Source organism: Podarcis cretensis (assembly GCF_951804945.1).
Source record: "Podarcis cretensis genome assembly, chromosome: 15".
NCBI classification, from domain to species: domain Eukaryota; kingdom Metazoa; phylum Chordata; class Lepidosauria; order Squamata; family Lacertidae; genus Podarcis; species Podarcis cretensis.
In genome coordinates this window covers 22,105,682-22,122,454 of record NC_137185.1, presented here as the reverse complement: position 1 = coordinate 22,122,454, position 16,773 = coordinate 22,105,682, and the positions used below count along the sequence as shown (strand labels likewise).

Genomic DNA, 16,773 nt, shown 5'->3' with positions numbered 1-16,773 from the left:
ATTGTAACTATTAAGAGTGGATTTCTGTTTAATTTTGAAATGCTGATATTTAATATTACTGTATTCTATATTATTTTAATGAATGTTGAATGTTATTTTATTTGCATATTGCATATTGTATTATGCATATTGTCTTATTTATAAGACGTTAGCCGCTCTGAGCCTGGCTTTGGCCGGGGAGGGCTGGATACAAATAAATTATTATTATTATTATTATTATTATTATTATTATTATTATATGGGGAGGAAAGGAAATGCTCTGTTTTGAATTTCATAAACTGACAAAATGGCAAAACACTGACATTAGTGAGCATTTTTGCAAAGGTATCGTATGCATACATTATGTGATTTTTTTGAGGGGAGAAATGAGTAGTTTTGAAACAATGCCTGCCTTGTTCATTTTAACTTCAGTGCAAACATTTAAATCAACTTATTTTGTCTCATTGGTGACTCTTCTTTTCATAGCACATAGAACAGTGACTCTCAGCCTCAGGGAACAACAGTTCTCTGCAGTGAGGGGGGACAACAAAGAACAGCAGCCAGAGGTTACACAAAGGTAGCTCTCAAAATTGGTGAAAACAGTCTAACTTTACTAATGCTTATGATATTTTTTTCCTGTGGCATTCCCCCCACCTCCCCAAGATGAGCTCTCTTGGGAAGTGGTGATTGTTTTGATAAATCATACAGTGATCTATCCTGTTTGGATTAACACAAAAGCAAATACACATGTGAAATTGAGAGCAGTATTTGATGGTATTAGAAAAATAAATACAATTTTTTTGCATCTGAGAAAACAAAGCTCATTTGAGATCTTGTTTTATTTGTACCACCTGTGTTCCTAGCTAATGTAGGATAGAATGGGACAGAGAAACCTAATCATTTGTAGGCTTAGAGATGAGTTTAAGCCAAATGCATAGTAATTCTCAGGTACCTTAATGCTAGTAGCAGATACAACAAGAGTATTTAGATTTAAGCTGATACCCATTCACTAGAGTCAGGAAGACAAGACAGAGTGCACTGATGGGCAAGAATCAAGTATCCAAGTCCAAAATTTTAAGTCTGGAGATCTGAGATGTGTCAGGATGCAGAAAAGATTAGGCAAGTGGGGTTAATGCTGAATAAGATTTTCAGAGTTAAGGCAGTTTGGGTCCTTATATTGACAGAATGAACCTTGGATATCTATTTTAGTACAGTGTTCCATTTCTTGGTAGAGCTTTACATATTCTGGCATAGCATATAGGAATGGGAGGTGGGCACAGTATGGCTGTAGTCTTGACTGATTATCTATAATTCCAAATACTTTTCTGTTCCTCGCTTGACGCTCCTGCCAAGCACCAGAATTCACAGATAGAAGGCATTTAAATCTTGTTTATCTTAAGCTTCATTTGTGAAATGCAAATTCAAAATTAATGTGTTTTCTCTTTGTTCGTTAATTAGCCAGTCAGGTTAGGGACACAGCATATATGCCTGGCGACAGAGCCAACCCACAGTTTCATCTTGCAGATCCTAAGGCCAATCAGTTATCCCTTGGCAAAAGTTTGCTAAAACCACCTGACGTGCATTTTATACTATTAAAAAAGAAACAATCTCATGCTTGGCACATTCCCGCTAAATATGAATTTATTTGGCAACATCAGCCACGAAATTAAAAGATGCCTGCTTCTTGGGAGAAAAGCAATGACAAACCTAGACAGCATCTTAAAAAGTAGAGACATCACCTTGCCAACAAAGGTCCGTATAGTAAAAGCTATGGTTTTCCCAGTAGTGATGTATGGAAGTGAGAGCTGGACCATAAAGAAGGCTGATCGCCGAAGAATTGATGCTTTTGCATTATGGTGCTGGAGGAGACTCTTGAGAGTCCCATGGACTGCAAGAAGATCAAACCTATCCATTCTTAAGGAAATCAGCCCTGAGTGCTCACTGGAAGGGCAGATTGTGAAGCTGAGGCTCCAATACTTTGGCCACCTCATGAGAAGAGAAGACTCCCTGGAAAAGACCCTGATGTTGGGAAAGATGGAGGGCACAAGGAGAAGGGGACGACAGAGGACGAGATGGTTGGAGAGTGTTCTCGAAGCTACCAGCATGAGTTTGACCAAACTGCAGAGGCAGTGAAAGACAGAAGTGCCTGGGCGTGCTCTGGTCCATGGGGTCACGAAGAGTCGGACACGACTAAACAACAACAACAATATGTTTGGTAGAAATATGAACATTTTACCTTTTATTCTGCTATGGAATATATTTTACACCACTCATTCATTTTTAAGCCTTCTATGAATTATTACAACTATTATTTTATTATCCTGTAATTTTATTCTTCCTGGTTTTATGACTGCTTTTATTATTACTTTTAGCTTAATGTTTTGTTGCTTGTTTGAATAAAAGAATTAAAAGAAAAAGAAAGAAACTTCTAACTGCTATCAGTCTGAGATTCCAGTGCGCTGTTTACAGCTATTTGTGAAACAGACATCACAGCTCTGCTGTGGCTTAAGGAGTAGCACAACATTTAGCTTAAAGAGAGGCTCTGTGGATATAGAGTGCTTCCAGGCTTCACATTTACTCCCATGATGTTGCCAATACCCTGGGAGTAAAAGTAATGCCTGCAAAGTACTGCAGCCATTCTGTCATCAATATTTTGGCTTTGCTTCCCAAACTTAGATTTTCAAGTTTCTCCACGTTATTTCTTAATCTCATATTTGACACTGAAAATGGATAATGTAGTGAACATCTGTAAATATATTTCCCAACAACTTCCTGTACCAGTCTTCAAAGCGATTGTGGGCTGTGAAGGCAGAAAGACCTGTTTAGATGGGTAGACATTATCAGCTAGATGACAGTGAAGTGCAACTGAGAGCTATTGTAGGGTTTTTAGTTTGCTGAAAGGCAGTTTAGAATTCCTATATATATGAGTAAGGGCAAACCCTCAGGAAGTCCATGGCTAACAACAGGGTTGTCTCATATGTTTGTCTTCTTAAGTCTTTATACCTTCCTAGATTTTGTTTCAGAATTGCCCATTCTTCAAAGTAGGGCATCTTGACTTTGCAGACACAGATCTGTCCACGACCATTCCTGGATATTTAAGTATAGACTCCCTTGGTCAGCTTCCCGTTAAATCAGCTTCACCCCGTCTTGACCTGGGCAAACTCCCTTGGTAAGCTGTTTCCTCAATAATGTCTGGTTTGAGTCACATGCCCCTGTGGACCTACTGTCCTGACAAGTCCATTGTGGCTTGTATTGGGTCCTGGTATTGTATGAACTAGCCATATTTTTCTGGCTTTGTTTTTGTTTGGTTGTGCAAACAAATTATAGAGTTGAGTAAGGCTGCTTTCCAATGATGCCACTGCAAGGAGGAAATGAGGAAGTGTCATATGATGGAAGAAAAGGGGGATATTTAATATTTTTAGCTACTACTGTTTTCTTGTGGTATTGAAACTGCTTAGGTGATGGAACCAGCTCAGATGTAAGCCTGTAAGTGGCTTTGGATTTTTGTAAGATACTTTATTTCTCTCAGCCAAATCTTGGGTTTTCATTCCCAATGATCCCTAAGAGGAATGCTTTGGGGGGGAACGAGACTTTAAACATCTTTTTTAATTCGTTATAAATTTCCTCCCAAAATTCCCACATCTTTTTGCATGTCCATCAAACATGATATGGGAGCCCACTGCGCCCTGCCGTGCAAGGTGTGCTGCCCAGCTCTGGAAAGGAGTGGCACTTCTGCTGCAACTTGCCTTCCTCTCTCTGCCTCTCGAGTAAGACCTGACCCAGAAGGCTGGGTGTGAGGGAGGAGCAGACTGCACACACATGGCCCCGGGCACCCACTGTCCAGGGGGGCCAAGCCAGTGGGCTTGAACCCTACAACCTTGCCTTGTTTTTATGTTTCTTTCCATCTGAAGACCGGATTGTGTCCGCAAAGGGAATTGTGGCATTATCAATGAAACAGGAACAAAATCCCCTTGACATTTCTTATCAAAGTTCATTCTGAGAATTTAATCCAGCAATGTAACCTAAACTCTGCAGTTTTACAAAATACGTCCTCTACAGTATCTTGAAATAGGCTTATACAGAATACTCTCACGTTTGTAGTGCCCCATTACAGGGAGAGAATCAAAAGTAGGGGGAAAAAGTGTAACAGGCAAGAAGTAAGGGAAAGACTAAATGTCTGAATGTGCTGAAGCTTGAAGCCCGGAGTCTTAATAGATTCCACCTCAAGCATGTATCAAACATAATTAATGTTAATGTCATAGCCATCTTAATGTCAATTACTTTTTAATGTCATCGCCTTCTCTTTGCTGGTGACAGCAATGTTGTACTGCTGGGAATAAATTCCACTCACTAATTTAGAAGTTATAAAGAGATCTAGAGAAACGCATAGCTGGCTTATGGTTCTTTGCTGTAGCTTCCAGATCTATGAGGAAGCTATGAGTTCAATTGCATTTCAAAGGGCATTGATTATTAGAGCAAAATGTAAAGCAGTCTCCTGCAGTGAAGGGTTTAGGATTTCTGTTTTCTGAAACATGGTTTTTTTAGGTTGTACTAAATCTTTTGTGGTAGTCTTGCTGACTGCTGTTGAATTTCATTGGGACTTCTCCAGTACAAGGAAAATGTAGATGAAATGACAGGGATGGGAGAGGGAGGAGAAAAACTCGTCCACCACATTTGAATAGAAGCAATTTATTCTGATGCTCTTATGCTAGAGTTGTACAACAGGAAACATGCAATGTTCAAATAATTAAAAATAAAACTGATATTAAATTTAAAAAATCATCAATTTTAAGGAGGAATTCATTGTAGTGCTAAGGTGATTCTTTCATTAGCACAAACATTTCAGCTTGTCAAATGGAATAATCTCCTCTCTTCCCCCCCCCCACTCTTCTGGTGGTTTTCCTAACCCCCTGGCCAATTTAGAGGGTGGGAGGAGAGGATGGAAGCCCTTTGTGTGGGCTTCCTCTGGTGGGTCTGGTTGGTTGAATCTGATCTTGAAATAATATAGAAGTTCAAAATACTTGGCAGCTATGTGGGTTGTTTAAGACTTGTGTTACTTATGATTAATCAGGTCAGCTCCTTTGATGCTCATTTACATTTTCCAGGTATAAAATATTGTGGTGTAAGTGCTGTGGAAATGTAATATACAGTGGTACCTCGGGTTAAGTACTTAATTCGTTCCGGAGGTCCGTTCTTAACCTGAAACTGTTCTTAACCGGAAGCACCACTTTAAGTAATGGAGCCTCCTGCTGGCGCCACGCCGCCGGAGCATGATTTCTGTTCTTATCCTGAAGCAAAGTTCTTAACCTGAAGCACTATTTCTGGATTAGCAGAGTCTGTAACCTGAAGCATATGTAACCCGAGGTACCACTGTATCTGTTAACAGAAGCCTGTCTTCCAGAGCTGCAGGTCATTTTCACACTAAGCATGAAATTCTAGGTTCTTTCAGCTGTCTTTGCTCCACTTTCCAAACATGAATACTTTCTTAGCTGAAGTGATGCGAAGCACTGTAACTGTAACATGGACATGGAAATGTCATGCGGCTAAAGACCTTGCGCATAGGTAGGCTTCCAAGAGAGTGGGAAGGAGAAATGCATGGCCAGTAGTAATGACTTGTGCAATCATGCATATAACCAGCACAGGGAGAAATGAAGAATCCTACATGACTTGGAAGTTAAGTGTATTCAGCCTAGGTTAGTCAAGTCTTTTTGGGACTAAATTGGCAATTTGTACATTTTGTACAGACTGTGACCCACACACTTAGACAATTTTGAACCCCAGCCAGTTGAAGAAGAAAAATATAAGGAGTTTGCAAAATCTCAAGCCCACAAGGCCCCTAAAAACAGAGCAGGGTCATCAAAATAAAGTCTTGACCTTCTGCTACATTTTTCCTCAACCACGAGAGCTAGAAATGTATTTTATGTTCTTTCATAAGCCATGCACACAGTGATGCTGTGCCAGGTTTCAAATCTGAATTGGCCGCAGCTCTTTTTGTTGTTCTCTATACAGAATATCTTGTTCAGTGTCCAAATCAAAATTATTTCTACCTCTTAAAAATTAAGCATTGGGGATTTCTTTGTATCCAAATACATCCTCAAAGTAGTCCCATGCTAAGGTAATGCTGTGGGCATGATCAGGGGTGAAACTAGGCTTTATTTCACTCTGGTCAAAGATCCGGTTTGGCACCCCTCATGCACATTTCTGTATACACCAACACAGGCTGGCAGCCTCAATGGTGCCCCTCTGGAGGCTTAACCTGGGCACACACAAAAAAGGCATCTAGCCCACCCTCAGCCCCCACCCCCACCCCATAGCATAGCTGTCAACGTTTCCCTTTTTTTAAGGGAAATTCCCTTAGTCCAAATAGGATTCCTCGCAAGAAAAGGGAAAAGTTGACAGCTATGCCCCATAGTGACGGCATGATCCAAGCAAAGTCAAGCAGTTAGTGCATGTGGATTTAAGTAGGAGAGTAGGAGAGTTATGCACATGATCAAATCGATAGGGCACAAAAAAATTAACTTTGGCTGGATCCTGTCACATATAAATAACATCCCATTTTCCTAGGAAGTACTTGAGGTGTTTGTCATTTAGTGGACATAACTACAACAGCTAACTGCCTTCTTTACATGCTGTGCTTGGTTGACCTTTGATGGCCTCCTCTGCCAGTGGCAGGGAATGTCCTGATCTTGGCTCCTTTTAGATGGGGAGCAAGTTACATCATGGGCCATGCCTTCACTGTCACTGGCCATTAGGATCTGTGGCTCATTCAGAATTTTAAACAGTAAGAGGAGGAGCCCTCACTACTTTATGAGCTGTCTGTAATTCTTCAAGCATTGCCTTATGCGCCTTGCAATCTTGGGCTGTTTCCCATCTTGCCTCTTCGTCATTGCAGGCCCAGACACATCAGGCCTCATTAAAAAACATTTACTATAAATGGTAATCAGGTGAAATAAGCACAATGCCAAAAGAAATAAGGCATATCGTTCTGATAAGGCTTGTGTACATACATCTGACAGCTACCATAGCCCGGAGAAACCTCCCATTTCAAACAGCTCACATTCCTTCCCCCCAAGCTAAACTCCACACAGCCCTGTTGTTTAAACAAGCTGAAAAGAAATCCATGCCAGAGTTTTAATGCAGGGACCTCCTTCCATAACCCCAGTGCTCCCCAGGCGCAAGGCTCCCTAGCAAAACGCCACACGCCAGCCTCTCTTGTTTACACATTCCTGCATTATGAGACAGCCAGGAGGAGGTCATAAAATCTACTCGACTCCAGAGAGAGTGATGAATTCAACCAATCAGGGCATAACCCAGAGATCACAAATCACATGAAGTCAGAACTTGGCCCGTGTGTTGTACCCATTCTGTCTACCTCACACACCGGCGTGCAACTTGTTTGAGGCTAAGAACAGCTTTAGAATCCTATAATGAACCCAAAGCATCCTCCAGCAAGTTTTATAGGTTTTTAGTTAGGGCTGAAATGAAACAGGAGAGGAGGAATAACCGATGCATAAATATTTTTATACATACCACAGTATGAGCCCCACCCTTTAAACAATGTTCATACTTTTTTAGTGGAAGTTTATAACATTTAGTAAGAGGGTGGTTGCCAGGACACTCTGAAGATGTTGCTGAATTGAGAGGGCCCGACATTTCTTCACATGCAGCTACACATTAAAATGCATCCTAGGAAAGTAGTTCAATTGCAAAGGAACAACACCCACACTTGAATGTTATGGCATTTGATACAAAGCGGGGGGGGGGGGGTCAGTGTAATAATCTTGGGTTAGGCAAGTGGTTCTCAAAGGGCCTGGTGCGCCACACAGGTGTAGCAGGAGGGGATGGCAAGTGTGGTGGGAAGATTCAAGGACAAATCAATATAATATTTTTGGAATGATTTGTGCTCTTATGTAGCCGCATGTTTTATAATTTCTGGATGTCCCAAGATTGTATTAAAAAGTAGTTGTTTTCTATGTTATAATATAAATAAAGCACTGTTAAGTGTTGTTTCTTTTTGTTTTCCAATGTATTTCTTGTCAATAACATTTTTGGTGTGGCACGAGCAAATTTTTATTTTGGAAGCGTGGCCCAAATAAAGTTTGAGAAGAGTTTGATATCCCGCTTTATCACTACCCTAAGGAGTCTCAAAGTGGCTAACATTCTCCTTTCCCCTCCTCCCCCACAAGAAGGTGAGAACCACTGGGTTAGACTAAACGAATGTTGAGGTCCTCTCCAAGCTGTGATTTTAAAGCTGCAAGGAAGGGACTACAAAAAAAAGCTCAAACCAGATTCATTGTTAGGAAATCTGGCTAGACAATTTACTTAACTATCTGCTTTGTTATGTAAATGCAGTCCAAAGTGAAACTAAATAGCTGTAGACACTTCTGGAAGGTAAACTGAAGAGGGTGCATCCCCTCCCCACAAGTAGTAGGGAAAAAATAGCAAGGCCATACTGGACTTGGAACAATGCAAAAGGTGATTTCTCTTTCTCTGAGAAACTGCTGCTATGCTTTTGGGAAGCCCACCCTAAAACAGAACCTATCAGGGGAGGAGATCTCCTCCCATAAAATGTATTTATATGCCACTATATCATTTAAGGGACGCGGGTGGCGCTGTGGGTTAAACCACTGAGCCTTGGGCTTGCCGATTGGAAGGTCGGCGGATCGAATCCCCGCAACGGGGTGCGCTCCCGTTGCTCGGTCCCTGCTCCTGCCAACCTAGCAGTTCGAAAGCATGTCAAAGTGCAAGTAGATAAATAGGTACTGCTCCGGCAGGAAGGTAAACGGCTTTTCCGTGCACTGCTCTGGTTCGCCAGAAGCAGCTTAGTCACGCTGGCCACATGACCCGGAAGCTGTACGCCAGCTCCCTTGGCCAGTAAAGCGAGATGAGCGCCGCAACCCCAGAGTCAGTCACGACTGGATCTAATGGTCAGGGGTCCCTTTACCTTTACCTTTATATCAATTAAAAATCAACATGGTTTTGACAATATCTATCTATCATCTATATACCAGGGGTTCTCCAGTTGTTTTTGGACTACAACTCCCATCATCCCTAGCTAGCAGGACCAGTGGTGAGGGATGGTGAGAATTGTAGTCCAAAAACAGCTGGAGACCCAAGTTTGGGAAAAACTGATCAATACACACATGCATACATATTACAAACAATGACCATCAACTAACCTTTATCCTAAAATGTTATCTGAAGGTACCTGCTATTTAATCCATTAATTAGTTAATTTTTTAACAAGCTAAAAACAAAGTGATTTGCAGCTATTTATAATAAGAGGGTTTTATCCAACATTCCTTCAGTAAATTTTAGATCTGGCCTTTGGCCTTGTTATTACATCTTTTTCAGTAGGGCGTCAATGGAATAAGTTTAATTCTAGCCAAAGTGACTTGGATAACATTTCACCATAAGGAACACAGTGGGATTGTGATGTTATGTGGAAAGAGTCATGATTTTCTGGAATAAGGACTAGTTCACAATGCCTACTATTAATCTCCATGTTTTACTTGCCATTTTTATATTTCTTTGCTGCACATGATATCTGCTTGCACTGTGTGGATGGGAAGGTGGAAGTGAGGCAACAACCTTCAGCGTTCTGTTCAGATCCCATTTGACCCTTGTAGCTACAAATTAATATCCTAATGTCATACCTAGATCAGGAAACAGTTCTCCTAAGAGCAACTTATATTAAATGCAAATTAGTATTGCATAAGATTCATTGTTTTCCACACTGTTTTAATGGCTCAAGAGTGTAACAGAGGAGCTTCAGATAGAAGAGATTATTACTGAAAAAACTTGCTTTGCATGATACGTGTTTTGTTCCTAGTGGGGCTCTTTCAATCTGTAAGGTCCCAAAATTGGTGACACACACACACACACACACAGAGAGAGAGAGAGAGAGAGAGAGAGAGATTTGTGTTGCAGTTCAGGCCATTTCACTCAAAACAACATTTCTATTCCAGATTGCAACATCTGGATTCTGTTCTTGAGGATTTAGAAATGCTTTCTGGAAGGAAGGATGAACAAATCTCTCTTACTCAAGGTTCCAGAAAAGCAAATGAAGATATTTGGCTGAGGGTGCTAGAGATATTTTGTTTTGCAAGAAAATGTTTGTTTCTTTGCAATGAGATTTTAAAAACATCGTATTATTTTCCTTGGGTTGTGTTCAGCTATGTTTCATTCATAACAGACCCATTAAAATAAATGACCATGATGAATTCCAATGGCGCTCTCTACACTGAGTAAAAGGTCGCTGAATACATTCCATTGAGCTCTTACTTTTTTCAAAAGAAGTTTTCTTACTGTTAATGGCAAAACTACATTTCATGGAACATTGTATTGCACACTTAATATACTGTTGCTCCTTTGCAGATTGTTCTACAAACACATCATGTTGCATTTAGAATTGACACCAGTTCTTACATTATTAGGTATGGATTGTCTCAGTGCACACTAAGCACGAAGATCATCAAAAGCAAATGCTTATAATACATGGTAACAATTTCCTTCCTGTTTACAGGAGTTATAACACAGGAGTGGTTAGAAATGAATGCTCACTGAGTAAGCTTTTGAAGCAGGAAAATAATAATAGAATCATAGAATTGTGGAGTTGGAATGACACCAGGGCTCATCTAGTTCAAGCCCCCGCAGTGCAGGAATCTTAACTAGATCATCCATGACAGATGACCAGCCTCTGCTTTAGAAACCTCCAATGAAGGAGAGTCTGCCACCTCTGGTGGAGACCTGTTCCACTGTTGAACAGCTTTTACTGTCAGAAAGTTATTCCTGATGTTTAGTCTGAATATCATTTCTTGTAACTTGAATCCATTGGTTGGTTCCTAGCCTCCGGAGCTGGAGAAAACAAGCTTGCTCCATCCTGCATGTGACAGCCCATTAGATATTTGAAGATGGCTATCATATCTCTTCTCAGTCTCCTCTTTGTCAGGCTAAACATACCCATTTCCCTCAATCGTTCCTTATAAGGCTTAGTTTTCAGGCCAGGCATCCCCCACCTGCGGTCCTCCAGATGTTTTGGCCTACAACTCCCATGATCCCTAGGTAACAGGACCAGTAGTCAGGGATGATGGGAATTGTAGTCCAAAACATCTGGAGGGCCGAAGGTTGGGGATGCCTGTTTTAGGCCCTTTATCATCTTCATTACCAGTAGTACATGTAAAAAGGGTCTAGGGGTCTTAATAAACCACAAACTTCACATAAATCCACAGTATGGTGCAGCAGCAAAAATAAGCTAATGCTATTCTAGGCTATTCTGGTACTGGGCCAAAACTAACATTTGTCCCTACTGAAATTCATTTTGTTAGATTTGGCCCAGTACTTGAATCTGTTACGCTGATCTTGAATCTCAATTCTGTTTTCAGCGGCATTGGCTACCCCTCCCAGTTTGGTGTCATATGCAAATTTGATGATGAGCATTGCCTCAATACTTTCATCCAAATTGTTTATAAAACTGTACATTAGGATCTAGATTTGTTTGCTGGTCTCGTCCTATAACAGTACCTGTGTCGCAGATGAAATCAAGGCAGTACTGGTATCTAAGATTCTCATATTTCAATAACACAAGGCATTCCAGAGCTGTTGTGTGTTCAGTGGAGGATGTTTGTCATGTTATGCAGTTTATGTAGCGATGACAGTGGTATGTGGCAATGACCACAGCATCCTGAGTTGGTGGACCTGATTTTTTTTTTTTGCATCTTATCCCAGGATTTCCCCCCTCCATCCATCACTTTGTCCCTCATATAAACAGATGAGTCTGCTCGCCACATCCTTGCTGAAGGGGATTCCTCACTTTCAACCCCCCCCCCAACTTGCTAGGGTAGGATGGCCTCTTTTAGTTGAGGCTTATAGGCACTGGCAGTGATGACACAGAAAAATAAAACCGAGAGTGATTTAAAGCAACAGGGAGGGCTCTCCTTTCAGCATGCAGAGCATGCAACTAATGTAAATTTATTGTTTTTATGGTTCAGCTGAACTCGGCCACTTTGGAAGTATTTCCAAGTATTGACTGAAAGCCTTCTGTTAGTTCTCAGTTTGGATATGGATTTCAGCACATATGAACAGAAGATTCTTTGCTACATAATATTTGCTACATAAAATTTTTACAAATGGTGGAAATGAAGAAGTGATTGTAGGAGCATCATTTCAAGTTTTGGGGGAGCAAAGAGATTTAAGTGTGGGTGTAGAGAGAAACTTTTTACAGTTTCAAATTGCAGGGGAATAACCCCATTAGGAACATTTGTTGTGTTTAACATCATAAGCAGAGTTTAAGGCACTTAAGAAAAGTAATTGTATCAGGTCTGAAATGTTCACTAAGTGGCACACTCGATGAGAAGGCTGAGCTGCACTAAACGTTAAATTTATTTTTACTTCAAAGCCCACATGCATAAAATGTGCTAATTTGGGGAGATAATTTAGAGGAAGATGTAAATTGGTAGCCCTGGTTAGTGCTAGGAAGTGTAAACTTGTTACATTGCAGTTATATTACTCTTGCCCTAATTTATCTACTGGGAAATAAGAGCATAATACTCCAATAAACCCTTATAAGTGGTATTGTAGAAGGCAAATTAGGTAGAACATTCTCCTTCAGTTCAAGAACCTCCTTAGGGCTCCCTACATGTCATCAAAAGATGGTATTGTGATGTTATGTAGAAAGAGGCATGATTTTCTGGAAGAAGAACTAGTTCTTGTTCACGATTATTTCTTATATGCCACAATTGGGAAGCAAAAGGATCTATCTCTTTACACACACACACACCACTCACCACCCCACCACACTTGCATAGCCATACTGCAAATTCCTATAGCTTGATATTAATCCTCTAGAGATAATTGCATGCCAGGCTTTTCCAGATGTGGGCAGATCCTTCTTAGTTACGTGATGCAGCTGGAATCTGGAAATAGACATTTGAAGGGAATATTCTGCCTTTAAGCAGGGATATTTTCTAGGATGGAACACTACAAGAGAATATACTGAAAAAAGGGCAGGGGAATGCACCCCTTACATTTCTGGAAGAGATCTCTGTTCCCAAATAGGCTGGCATTTGTCCTCCTCCCCAATATCACTCCTCTCTTGTTCCCACCCCATCAAATGGCAATGATAAAGCCAGATTTTGCATCTGAGGGGAGCGCAGCTTTCTCATTTGGCACAGAATTATGGCACTATGGTAACCATGTGTGGATTTCTACTGGGTGCGTACTGAAGTTGAAGGCTAGGTCGGACTGAGTGGGGGCTTATGGCTTGCTACATCTGACCCCTTGAGTTGCTTAGTAGTTAAAAGTATTGAAATAGGAGCAGGGGCGGAGCAACTTTGCTGAAGGGCATCAGGTGTCAATCTGTCAAAGGCCTGGTTGAAGATGAATATTTTACCTGGTGCCTACAGGTGTATAACAGGGGTAGGCAAACTAAGGCCTGGGGGCCGGATGCAGCCCAATCGCCTTCTCAAGCTAGCACACGGATGGTCCAGGAATCAGCGTGTTTTTACATGAGTAGAATGTGTGCTTTTATTTAAAATGCATCTCTGGGTTATTTGTGGGGCATAGGAATTTGTTCATTTCCCCCCCCCCAAGTATAGTCTGGCCCACCACCCCATGGTCTGAGGGACGGTGGACCGGCCCACAGCTGAAAAAGGTTGCTGACTCCTGGTGTATAATGAAGGTGCCTGCTGAACCTCCTTGGGGAGAGCATTATAAAATTATTCATGGCATGATCAAAGCAGATAGAGGTTTTTTCCTCCCTCATAATGCTACAGCCTGTGGACATTCAATGAAGATGAATGTTGGAAGATTCAGGACAGACAAAGTACTTCACGCAGCACATAGTTAAGCTCATTATGGACCTCATTCCCACATGAGACAGTGATGACCACCAACCCTGATGGTTGTAAAATATGTTAGACAAATTAATGGAGGATAGGGTTACTGATGGTGACTAGCTAAGATGGCTATGCTCTGTCCCAAGGTCAAAGGCAGTAATGCTTTGAATACCAGTTGCCGGAAACTACAGAAGTGGGGGGTGCTTTTGTGCTTCAGTCCTGCTCAAGGGTTTCACATTAGGTCACCTGGTTGGCTACTGTGAGAACAGGATGCTAGACTAGATGGGTCACTGGCCTGATCCATATTCTAGCAGGCTTTTCTTATCTAGGTTTAAATCCTCATTCAGCCATGAAGCTCTTTGATAAACTTGGGCTCATTCTGTCTCAGCCTCACCTTATATCACAAAATTATTGCAAGTTTGAAATGGGGAAGAGAGAGTTTTGTCTTCCATCCTACCAACTTGGAAGAAGGGCAGAATAATAATAAGCTGCAATAAAATAATAATAGCACTGCAGGATATTCACTCACTATAATTCCTAAATCTGAAGAAGTGTGCATGCACATGAAAGCTCATACCAGTAACAAACTTAGTTGGTCTCTAAGGTGCTACTGGAAGGAATTTTTTAATATAGTTCCTAAAAGTTAGTGAACAAGTAATTGGTTCAGTTGGAGATTACAATTATACAAAAGAGAATTTAGGCTGCTTGGCATTCTGGGTGTATCTCTCCCCCCCCCCCCAATTCTTTCCCCCTGATCTTTTCTCTGGTCAAACAGGTTTTATGTGATTTTGTAGCAAGACAACCCTTTCCCCCCTAAACTGAACAAACTGGAATGTGTTCATTGTGGATGTCAGGGAACTGCCATCAGAAAGGCAGGAGGTGGAGGGTCTCTCAGAAGTCAGGAGAGACTCAGCAGCGGAGGAAGGCACCAGCAGGGGGAGAGAGAGAGAAATGAAGGAATGGCTCAGGGAGTCTTCCAGCGATAACAGCGGAGAAGTCTCAGGTCCTCCCATAGGTACACCCACTCCTCGCCGGAAACTGTCGCGCCGAGAATCCAGACGACGCGTTTCCGTCAAGGAGCTTTTATGCTGGAGTAGATTCCGTAAACGCCCACTGTCGGATTCTGCCAGCGATTGAGGGAGCCACGCTTAAGGGCTCCGCTAAAGACAGAGTCTTGCTAAGCTGAGCAAACTCTGAGGGACTAAGCTTTTACGCACAAGCAGCTCATCATCCCATCACAGTGGACAATGATGCCACTATATCAAAGAACCTTCAACTAGGGGGTGCAAACCCCAAACTTTTCCTTGGATCTGCAGTATGGGAGGAGATCACCACTGCAATATTTCCTGTTGAGGAAGGCTCCTGTGCCTTTAATAAAAAGGTAAAGGTAAAGGTACCCCTGCCCGTTCGGGCCAGTCTTGACAGACTCTAGGGTTGTGCGCTCATCTCACTTAAGAGGCTGAGGGCCAGCGCTGTCCGGAGACACTTCCGGGTCATGTGGCCAGCGTGACAAAGCTGCATCTGGCGAGCCAGCGCAGCACACGGAAACGCCGTTTTCCTTCCCGCCAGTAAGCGGTCCCTATTTATCTACTTGCACCCGAGGGTGCTTTCGAACTGCTAGGTTGGCAGGCGCTGGGACCGAGCAACGGGAGCACACCCCGCCGCGGGGATTCGAATCGCCGACCTTTTGATCGGCAAGCCCTAGGCGCTGAGGTTTTTACCCACAGCGCCACCCACGTCCCAGTGCCTTTAATAGACAACTTGAATAGCTTTGGGAAGAGTTGAGTCTCTTGTTTGCCTCACCATTAGAGAAGACAGACAATATTGGCATCTCAAGTAATTTATTTAACGGGCCACTTAAATAAATCCTTCCTGATGCATGAATGTTATCAATCCTCTTTCTCTTACATTTGTCGCCTATCAGAATTTTTCCATGGGAGGATTATCCAGAGAGGGAAAGGAGACCATTAATGCAGCTTCAGTTAGCTTATTTCAGTTGGAAAAAAAGCATTAATATTCTTGCAAATGTGAGTGGGAGGGGGCTGCTGTGGGGAACGGAGGAGCAAATAAATCACAAGTAGGTTAGGCCTGGAAAGTATATATTTGCAAAATTACTAGGGACACCATTGCTGTGCCAAGTCAAATGCACAAATTATTCCAAGTTCACAGGAATGAAGAATAAATTACGTTAATTTCAGAAGTTCTGGTGCCACTCCCCGCTGACTATTGTGCTATTGGTCTGCATACAGTTCCAGTTCTTGACAGGGAAGTGCATGATTAAATAGGAACCTGGTGCCTCATTTTCTGCTGTTTTGTGCGGGTCAGGTTAGGACATAAGAAAAGGCTTAGAAATGAACAGTCCATGGAAATGCTGTTCCCTTCTCACTTTGGTGCTGGAAAGATGGCGGTTTGATGGCTGTCTTTACTGATGAGTTTAATAATTGTTGATGATTTGCAATTCTTTATGATCGCTTATACACCACCCACACCCCATCCCTTTCATATAAATTCCAAGGCAATTTACAACCATACAACAAAAACAACAGTTAAAGGTTGGGTAAAACAATACAAGTAAACACCCAAGGCAGAGACTTAAAGAATGTCAGCTTCATGAACTATGAACCCTGGAATTTTGGATCACCTCCAAACCGGTGCCAAAGCTTTGTAGTCATTTTGGAGGGTTTTGTAGTGTGAAACCACATTTTGTAGCACTCCACCCCGCAAACTGTGTAACTGATAATCTACCTGGGGGGGGGGGGTCATAGCCTAGGTATCACCCAGAAATCCAACATTGTCCAATTCAAATTGGATGGCTGCCTCAGCTTGCTGACTTTGGGTTATATGAAAGGGGCAGCAAGTTGCAAAGTATTTTTATTTATTATTATGGGTTATTTTACGGACAAGGAGCAGGAGAGGCGCTTTTTGGATTTTCTGCCTCAGGTGCTAGAAGAAACTGGCC

The 16,773-nt window shown here is 41.9% G+C and overlaps 1 protein-coding gene and 1 long non-coding RNA gene across 2 annotated transcripts in view; one reads left to right on the top strand and one right to left on the bottom strand.

Moving 5' to 3' along the window:
• Positions 1-16,773, bottom strand: part of CLMP (CXADR like cell adhesion molecule) — a 60,839-nt gene that overhangs the window by 30,337 nt on the left and 13,729 nt on the right. The window lies entirely within an intron of this gene.
• LOC307203794 lies at positions 269-4,111 on the top strand. Its single transcript, XR_013833357.1, has 2 exons — positions 269-324; positions 2,991-4,111. It is a non-coding gene; the product is annotated as an uncharacterized lncRNA (long non-coding RNA).